Source organism: Olea europaea, unplaced genomic scaffold, assembly GCF_002742605.1.
Source record: "Olea europaea var. sylvestris unplaced genomic scaffold, O_europaea_v1 scaffold2267, whole genome shotgun sequence".
Classification (NCBI taxonomy): Eukaryota; Viridiplantae; Streptophyta; class Magnoliopsida; order Lamiales; family Oleaceae; genus Olea; species Olea europaea.
This window is the reverse complement of record NW_019240731.1, coordinates 80,798-91,459: the sequence shown is the minus strand read 5'-3', so window position 1 is coordinate 91,459 and position 10,662 is coordinate 80,798. Positions and strand designations below refer to the sequence as shown.

At 31.4% G+C, this 10,662-nt stretch overlaps 1 long non-coding RNA gene across 1 annotated transcript; it reads right to left on the bottom strand.

The window, feature by feature from the left end:
* Positions 1 to 8,929: 8,929 nt before the first annotated feature.
* On the bottom strand, positions 8,930 to 10,250 carry LOC111381196. Its single transcript, XR_002700291.1, has 2 exons — positions 10,126 to 10,250; positions 8,930 to 9,309 (listed from the first exon to the last, which is right to left on the bottom strand). It is a non-coding gene; the product is annotated as an uncharacterized LOC111381196 (long non-coding RNA).
* Between the last annotated feature and the right edge of the window lie 412 nt (positions 10,251 to 10,662).

Sequence of the window (10,662 nt, the reverse complement as noted above, 5' to 3'; positions counted from 1 at the left end):
ATTTACTCGTACTCATCATTGATGACTTCTTTCCAATAAGGTGCATCAGTAAAGACCATAGCATCTTTATATGTTTCAGACTCACCTTCAACTAAATATGTAAAGAATTCTTCTCCAAATGATTTCTTTTTCCTAGTCCTTTTACTCCTCCTAAGTTCATGTTCAACTTTATCTTCTAAAAATGAACTAGATGGAGTATTATTTAAAACAACTTTCTTAGAAGTCGAGGGTTCACTTGAAATTGTAGCCTTAAATGGGAAAACATCTTCAAAATAAGTAACATCTCTAACTTCAATGATAATATTATTTTTAATGTCACTTACTTCGAAATTTATAATCAATAACCTATTTGCACTACTATTTTGAGCATACCCTATGAAAACAGCATCTACAGTTTTTGGTCCTATTTTCTTTCTTTTAGGATCAGATATAATTATATTTGTCAAACACCCCCACACTTTTAGAAAATCTAACCTAGGAGATCTCTTTTTCCATAGCTCATATGGAGTTTTAATATTGTCTATAACAGTTACTCGATTCAATATGTAACAAGAAGTTAGGATAGCTTCCCCCATAAGTCTTTAGATGCTCCGGAGCTTATAAGCATAGCATTTACCATATCCATTAAAGTTCTATTCTTCCTTTCTGCAGTACCATTGGATTGTGGTGAATAAGGAGGTGTCACTTCGTGTATTATACCATTATCCTCACAGTAATCCTTAAGATTATTCCCAGTATATTCTCCTCTTCTATCGGACCTCAAAATTTTTATCTTATGTTCAAATTGATTTTCGACCTCCACTTTATAGATTTTGAACCTATCATAAACTTCATCATTCACTTTCAACAAATAAATATAGCAATACATAGAATAATCATCTATAAATGTTACAAAATATTTATTACCAGCTTTTATTGGCAATCTATTAGAATCTCAAACATCACTATGAATCAATTCTAAAAGGTTGGTGTCCCTTCTAACAGATTTAAAAGGTCTCTTAGTTTGTTTGGCTTGTACACAAACTTCACACTTATTATTACCAACTTGAGATTTTGGAATCAAGTTTAGATCCATAAGTTTCTTGATCTTCATATTACCAATATGACCCAACCGTTCATGCCACACGTAACTAACTTCCATATTAAGAACCATGGAAGAATCATGATAAAGATTTTCAATAATATTCAATTTAAACAATCCATCACTAATATAACATTTCCCAAAAAAAACATTATTTTTTGTTATAACAACCTTATTTGACTCAATTACAAGTTTAAAACCTTGTTGAACTAAGAGTGATCCATTAACTAAATTTCTTCTAACTTCTGAAACATGGCGAAATTGATCTAAAATTAAACTTTTCCCGGAGGTCATCTTAAGCTCGACACTCCCAATTCCCAATACAAGAGCGATGGAATCATTTCCCAAAGTTACTCTTCCTCCGCTTGAAGTCTAATAAGATTTAAACAAACTCTTATCAAAACAAACATGAACATTTGCTCTAGAATCTAATCACCTTTCATTACTATTATAAGTAAAATTGACTAAAGATATTGATGATTCACACCTAATAGAATGTCCACCATCTTTCAACATGTTTACTTGATCCTTTTGAAATTTGTCCTTAAGCTTGTACTCCTTAGTCTTTTTGTAGTAGCAATCTCGAGCAATATGGTTGGTTTTTTCACATATATAACATGGCCCTTGCTCATTCTTCTCTTTGCCTTTGTTATTCTTAGTGTAGTTATTCTTAGGTTGAAAATTTTTCCTATAACGGTGAAAGTTTTTCTTAAACTTATTATCTCGAGTCTTAAATTGCTTTGACGAGCTAGTAGGATTTTTGAATTTTCTACCAAGTTTGCCATGGCATGTTATTCTTTGTTAATATGATTTCTATGATGTTCTTCTATTCTCAAGGAATTGAACACTTGGTTCAATGTTAAAATCTCTTGCTTATGTCTAAGACTTTTAGCAAAGTCCAACCAAGAAGGTGGAAGTTATCTATTAGGCATGAAACCTTATAGTCCTCACTAAAACTTGACCCTTTTTCTTCTACGTGTCATAGTAAATCTTGAAATTGATGGATTTGTTCGCTTATAGATTTTCCGTCCACCATAACATATTTGTTAAAGGTTAACGCGTTAAATCTATCGACTCCAGCATCATCAATTCCATATTCTTCCTCTAATGTTTTCCAAAGCTCTTTAGCACTTTTGATATTTTGATAAATATCATAAAGTCTATCAGAAATAGCACTTAAAATTCGATTATGACAATGGAATTCAATTTGTTTTGGGTTATACCAAGAGGTAGACTCTCTACCTTCATTATCTTCTTTTATAGCAGAAATTAACCCTAAAACGGTCAACTAATATTCCATTTGTTTTTTCCATCTTTTAAAAAAATTTCCATCAAAGTTTTCGAGTTTAGCACTATTAGTATTTTCACGAAATGTCATTCTTACACTACGAATTACTAAGGCAAAGAGAAGTAACTGTAAATATATATAAATTTTTTCAATGAATAATACCAACAATAAAATTTTTCAATTAAGTCAATTATTTAAAACTTGACAATATTAATTCAAATATTCCAAGTAACAATATAATACATTAAACGAATATTGAACTTTAAAATGACAGTCGCAATTAATTTTATATTAACAATGCATAGAACATTCAAGTTGATCAATCAAGTAACTACTATAAGTTTTCAGAACTTTCCACTACGTTATCAAAATGAAATAAGTGCTTAAAATTAAAATATTGAAACAATTTTGAAGAGTGCAATACTTAATCAATAAAATTTCTATGAGCTTCCACAATGAAAATTATGCAATAAGATTCAAAATGAAAATTATAAAAGGTTCTAAAATTCAATAGAATCAAAAAATTGAAGCATAATAACAATGAGTATATAGTACAACTTTAGATTATTGTAAAAATTAACGTGATTTGTGCAATGTACTATCAATTATAAGCATGAATCAAATAAAATAAATATGAGAATAGAGTTAGAAAAGTTGGTTTAAGAGAGTCGCGATAATCATTGTTCTAAAGTCGTTTGGCCTCCCCTTCGTACGGGTACTTTCAGCACTACACGGCTCCAAAATAAAACCCTTATAGCTCGCAGTCAATTCTCCTTCCATGGGCACGACCACGGGGAAAGAAAGAACAAGCCATTATTAATTGCCAAAAATTTATAGAAGAAGATAAAATGACACAAAAGTAGTATGAAAAGAGAGTAGAGAGTATTTTGTGTTTGATTTTGTTGTGTAAAAGAATGTGAAATTCACCCATTTTTATAGTAGAAGAATTCAACAATCTCATTATCAAAATTAATAAAATTCAACATATGTTATAAATATAATAATGGGATTAAATTTTGTATTGAATATAAAATTAAACACAAAACTGAAAAATTTAAAAAAAAATTAAAACTTAAAACTTAAAAATTAAAATGAAAACTGAAATTTTTTAATATTTAATTTGAAAGTTTTTATAACTTAGTGTTTCCAAAAATTACACAACAGAAAATCTAAGCGGTATCGTAAAATTTTCTCTTTATCAAACTTTATCATTCTGAAAAGCTCTAATACCATTTGAAAGTTACTAATTCGACTCTAAAATCACCTAGATGTGGGTGAATAGGAGAAAACAGCGAAATTAGAATTATCAATTAACAGCAACAAGTCACTTATTAATTGTTCTAAATGTTTAGTCAATCAAGTCAATTTTATTCTACGTTGAATTGCCACAATAATCAATAAAGCAGTAAATAATCCATGATTTGTTAACGGAGAAAATTCTTCGCAGCATTAAAAACTTCAGAACCAAGCCAGTAACCTCCACTATAGACAATAAGAACTTACAGTATGATCCAACATAGAAAATCCACTAGACTTGCTAGTCTAATTCATGTAATCTTCAAAACCCGTTGGAACGTGCTTCACCCACACTTGTTCCTGATATTCTGAAATTGCTATCTCCTATGGATTACGAAGAACACTTTGATCATGTACTTATCTTGTGCTTCTGGTCCAACCTCCCTTAATCTTCAACAACTTTTGAAAGCTATTGAAAATGTGCATTCCTGTATGTGTATAGGAAATGGGTGTTTTAGATTATGTGATTTTGATGTTTTTCCTAAATTGTGGTTGATTGATCGCAAGATGTAGTATGATAATTTTATCTCCAAAGAATGTTATGAAGGAAGAAAATAATGACCAACCACACCCATTCATGAAGTAGAGCTTATTCATTTATATTAGAGCAGTTTTATGTAGCATGGGCCGAATAAAACTCGTGAAAAATGCAGACTAGGGATTTACGTCTAACATCATCACTTGAGCACCAGGCTAGCGACAAGCGAACGATCGGAGTGTCCCTTGAGTGATGGCTAGCCGACAGTATTCGACAATGATTTTGTTTTTTGGCTCGAACACCAAGCGAGCAATCAAAGTGACAATTGAGAGATAGCTGAGCGACACGCATGCGACAATATTTCCCTTTTTTTTTCTTTTTCTTTTTTTTTTTTTTTGCTCAAGCATCATATAGGTGGCAGGCTAGCATAAATTCAACGATTCTTTCCTCCTTGTTCCAAACACAAATCCTAAGTTACCTAGTTCATCTATACAACATTCCAATTGACTACTTGACTTTTACAACTTTTTATATTAGTCATTTTGTCTAAAGAATTACCAATATAATTAAATACTACCAAACTTCCCCTTTAACATTCTATGACAAAACTATACAATACAAGTCAATGAAGTAAAAACAAAAACTAATATACCCAAACTCAAACTGAATAAATGCATCTTGCATTCCTTGTTAAACCTATTTCTTGAAACCAACAACTCAAATACCAATTGTAAAAGGGTATCTTTCTTATAGAGGAAGGAGAAAATGAAAAAAAAAAAATGAAATAGCAACTGAAATCATTAAACTTTACAGCTCAGACAAGTTGATGGAAGATAGATTAAAAATAAGAAGGAACTCACTTTTTACTAATTCATGAAATAATTGGAAATAAACAAAGATGGCATGACAAAGAAAGAATATTCGACAAACTTTACGTGAAAAAGTAATTGCCAGCCTTCATTAAAAAAACACAAAAGGACGCAGTAGCAACAAAATTAAATTAAATTAAAAAAAAAAAGGATTTACCAAAGTTTTGCAGAGGAGACTAGTTGTAGGCTTATAGCACGAATCGATGAAACGAGCAAAAACCTAAAAATTATATATATAACAGTATTCAAAGGAATAAATAAAAAAGAATCAACGAGATTAGATATAATAAATATCACCCAAATACTTGTTGGAAATAGTTATAAAAAGTATTTAAAAAAAGTTGATTTTTATCAATTTTTGACCCAACATTTGGATGGATCTCGCTGCTCAAATTTTGCAAGAAATGGGTCCAACATATTCTACTCGTTGAGTGGATGAGTTTGGTATGTTTGGAAGTTAAAAACTATTTGCGGATGAATGAGAAATTAGTGAATGAATTAAGATTGAAAATCATGAATTCGAATTAAAAACAAAAATTCAATATATGATACCATCGCTCGAGCTACAGCCTCCGAGGAAAATTTGTGTTAAAGACAAAGAGTTCAACTCTTGCTTCAATCATTCATGCATTCCCTTTTTTCATTGTGTTTATCCAGAGTTGGTATCTTATATACCGGGTTTTAAACTTTGATTCAATTATTGGTACGGTGTGGTGAGTTCATATTTCATTTATCACTATAAAGAATCACTTTTATCACTTATTTTACTCAACAATACTCATATCTAATCTCGACAATCCATAACAATCTGTTTTTTGGCTTCCTATTTAACAGGGGAAAAAAAAAGAAAGAAAGAAAGAGTAATCCAATACCCCGAAAAATACATACATAAATTAATAAAAACTTAAGTATCAATACTTTTGCTTACAAAGTCACGTATTAAAAGATATGCAACTTCAGACAGTGTGCATCGAGTTCAATTTAAAAATTCTCATTTATTTCTCATCATTTTTCATTCTTCGATTATAACATGAATCGCCTTCAGACAGTGTAAATCATTTTTTCTCATCAGCAAACTCAACCCTCTACATATCCTATAATTTACGTTAATAACATGAATGATTTTTTTTTTTTTTGCTTTAATTTTGTATGCCCTCTTGTATGTATTTTTTAACGTTTTCGGATAGTTTCTTGTTTATTAATTTTGGTATGAAAGTATTAAATTGGTCAGATTTTCCAATTATTGTATCTATATGCTATCTAATATGAAAGGGAAGCACAAATATGTAGAGTAAAGAATACTATTAGTGAAGCCAAAAGGCATTTTACATACCATGTGACTTTCATATTCCTAATCTTCCACTTTGTGATATGGAAAATGCTTGCATAAATTTCTCTGAAATTTTACAAATGTTAATCAAATATTTACATGACCTACAACTACTATTCATTTTTCCACCATTGATTTCCATCATATTATAATTTTAGTGACTTATACGTGTGTGTGTGTGTGTAAAGTTTGAGACTTAAATCACTATCAAAAATACGTTGAAAAAATCAAGTTGAAAGTGTTTAAGTAATAAGATTTCATGCGCTACAAATAAAAGACACTTTAAAATAGTTGGTGAAAATATGTGATAATCATAAAAAAAATTGCTGCCTCAAATGAAACTTGAACCTGCATTTCATGAAAAACTTATTATTCATAGAAAGAAACACTTTAATAAAAATATTAATAATTAAATAATACAATCAGTCGAAGAATCTTTCAAGATTAATTATTTCTTATATATAGTTGATCAAGCTCCTTCTTCACTTAAGGTTAGAACAATTTAAAAAATATATATATGTGAGAATATTTTTAGTTTCATTTAAAAACTTGCAGACTCCATAAGATAATTGTTTAAGTATTGGTGTGATAAGCTTGAAGATTTTTTAAGCACGACAGTTGTTCTGATAATGTAGGACACAAGTTATTTTTGAGCCGCAATTATGAGAAATTGTTTGTAAGAAGAGACCAAAAAAGCTATTGAAGTGTAAGGTTACATAGACTATTGGTTTTAAAATGCGTGCATTGTTTAAAGAATAATATTGACGATACTAATTACAGTTGCATTGCATTTGTTGAGAGCTCCTCCTCAATATTCTTTAATTTTCTTTTCTTTATTTTTATTTTATTTAAATATGATTGTATATTCATCATTTTACAGCTTTTAATTAAGAAAATGGATGAAAATAATAGTTTCGTAATGTAATGTGAAAATGATAAGAAATGAAATATACGAACATTTTGCACAATAATATTGAAAGGCATGAACGTTTTATACTAAATACTCTTTTAATAATCTATTGGGACTTATTTGCAGTTTTTTTCAAAAAATTGAAAGTATAAATACAATTTGTTCTTTATTTTTCTTTTTTTATTTAGATAAGAGAATATAATTGCATTTTAGATTTTTTTTATTGAGAAATTTGCAGAAAATGCAATTTTCTGCAATGAAATGTGGAAACGCCAAAAAACAAAAGATAAAGACATTTTGCACAATAACATTAAAAGATAATTTTTGTATTAATTACCCTTTTATAAATATAATATCACGTGAGAATGTTGATATTGCAAGAAAAATATTGCACTTTTCATGTTATCACGTATAATATACCAACTTGCAACGTTTATTCACACATCTTCATCTTATCTGAATGTGAAAAAGCCGAAACTCTAAGCTAGAGCTTTTTTGAGTCGAAGTTTTTTTGGGCTAAGTCCAGCCAAGCAAAAGCTCGAACGAAAAAATGAGGCTCAACCTGTACTTTCGACGCGAGCCTTACTTATTTTTTCCATGACGCAACAGCCAACTGCCTTTTAAAATAGGCAGCTGGCTGATGAAATTTTATTTTATTTTTTCTCTTGAGCCAGCCCACCGACACATGATCCCGACACCCCATGATGGGGCCGAGCCAAGAACGGCTCAAGCCAACTAGCCAATTTGTCATCCCTTCCTTTGATATCATCTTATGATTGTTCCCTTCAGGAACTCCGTAGAATTATACACTTGAGACTTGGAGGACAAAACTTGTGAGTCATTCCAGTCTAACACGACAGGACTTTTATTTTTATTATTTTTTTTTTTTACCGAGCATCAAGAGGAGCTGTTTAGTGGCACCAGAACTAAGTTATTTAGTTCGAATGCGTCCATCAACTTGATGCAAACGCTCTGTATATACCACGTATAAAAATCAAATAGATGTTTGGTTAATCAGTTTTCGTCCATTTTACACATCAAGAGTATTACGTGTGAATAGATTAACCAAAAACTTAAGTATAATTTGATTTATTTAAGCATATTTAAATATGTGTAAAATAAATCTTGCGCAGCTGCAGAACCAAACTTGAAGCTTCAAATTTATATCCTCATTCCCTGACCGATTGAGACTCATTTTCGAAAAAGAAAATTAATCGGGAGTTAAATTTTAGATGTCCAAACATATAACCAACTCAGCCTATGTTCTATGTAGAGTCGTAGACGACCCCAGCCTGAGCAAAGGACAGTCGCTATTGAACTAACAGAATAGGTAGAGCGGAAAATGCCGATATTATCAATTTTTAGGTTTCAATTGCTCTGAGGTATCTCTTCCTTTTTGGTCTCCCAAGCTTCTAGAAGGTTAGATCAATATAGGACAGAAGAATGGCACTATTTTTCTTTCCTTTGGCCATATAATCGTAATGCCCTTTTCCCGACTAGCAAAAGCAGTAGTTGACGTGTATTAAAAAAGAATAAGCCTATGGTCAAACTTGAGTTGCTTCGCTCTCACTGGTCGGGTCACTGTCAAATAGGCTCATCAGATAGCAAGCAAACCACAGCGCGACTTCAGGCTGTATGGAGCAACCTTAGTAGATTGACAACCAGCATTAAACTATGTTAAATCTTAACACCTAATACACATTTCTTTAAACTAACATGTCCCCTGAAAACTGCTAAGGATCTAGTTCTTCCAGAACCGAAATGTCAAAACCAAGATCAATAGATGACTGCTTAAAAGTACAGCTCAAGTTTTAAGAAAACTCCTTCGTGCATGATCAGAACAACAGCATCAACCAAGATCAATTCTCAAACAAGTCATATCATGTTCAACGATCATCATTATTAAACATAAATAACTAAACTCCTCAGCCACTTGATAAAATATGATATGCTGGTCACTCCAAACTTAAAACTTCAATCTCAAAAACCAGAACTGAGTTAGGCTGAATGCCCCATGCTGGAAATCCACCAGGACCATAGGCATAGTCGGGAGAGCACTGTAAAAATTTATAAAGCTAAAATGAACAACACCTCTTATATAGTTAACCACAGATTTAGCAAGAGTTAAATATGCAAGCAGGGAAGCACATTCACTCCTAATATTATTATGTTTTTCGTTGACACCCCCCAAAAATACTCAGAAAAGGAAAGAACTGATTGATCTTAAGCAATGATAAATTCCAATAGTGAGACAAAAAGGTTGGTCCAGCAAAACTTGCCATCTTACTTAAGAATTTCAACTACGATTCTAATAAGCAAAGTATCAATCAATGAAGAACTGAAGTATGAGCCACAATAGTTGTAGGTGTAAGAGAGTAAGAGAGAGGTTTCATTACCAATTAGAGCTTAAACAAATACTCGGGCGGTATAAGTCATGATAGAAAACCTAAGACGAAAAATGTTCCACAACTGAGCTTAAATTAGAAACTTGTTAAAATTTGGCCCCTTACATTTTATATCAAATATATATTTACAAAGATGTTCCAATTTATTAATGGGCATTAACGCTAGATACCATAGTGGCACAGTCATATAATTACACAAAAGAGTGAGTCGAGTTCATTTTCATGCTTTTGTACTCCTCATTTTATAAAAGTTTGAATCTCACAGGAAGCAGAAATTCAAAAGCTCAAGAACAAGAGACACACAGATTGTGTCATGCTTCATGGTCAACATGTGGCATGTTCTCAAACGTATCATCCCACCACCAATTTCCCAACTAAAGCTATGGTCATTTGACGCAATGTGGATTAATCAAATGATGGAAATGACATTTAACCACGTACGAATGAAACCAAGTATTTAAATATTACCTGTAATCGAGCAACTTCTCCCACTTGCATTCCCAACACACCTTCATCCCATCCTGTGGAAAAAATTGCGGTACATAATTGTAATTACAAAAAAAATAAATTTCACATTGAGCAATTCCAGGAAGCAATTTTCAAGCTAGCAAAAGCCTTAGCATAATAGCTAAACTACAAAATAACATCTTGATGATACAAGTTACAATACATAGTGGATTTAGCCAATTTATACAACATGGAGTTAAGAAGATTAAACAAATTGAAACGCATGAAATGATTCCTTTACTCGGAATTTGCAGCAAAATACCAGCAACTCGTTGTTTCCACAAAGTATAAAAGAGAAAACTGGTTGAACTAGTTCAAAATCAAATCTCTAGTGTGTCGCTTTCACTAGGATTTCGCACAGCTAATTATCTCGACCCATCCAAGGACCAGAATACATTCAACTCTTGCAAATTTTAATCAAACCCAACGAAGATCTATACTTCCATTTCACATTTCCATTCAGTTAATTCTCTTTCCTTCCTACCGAAGTTCGAAAAC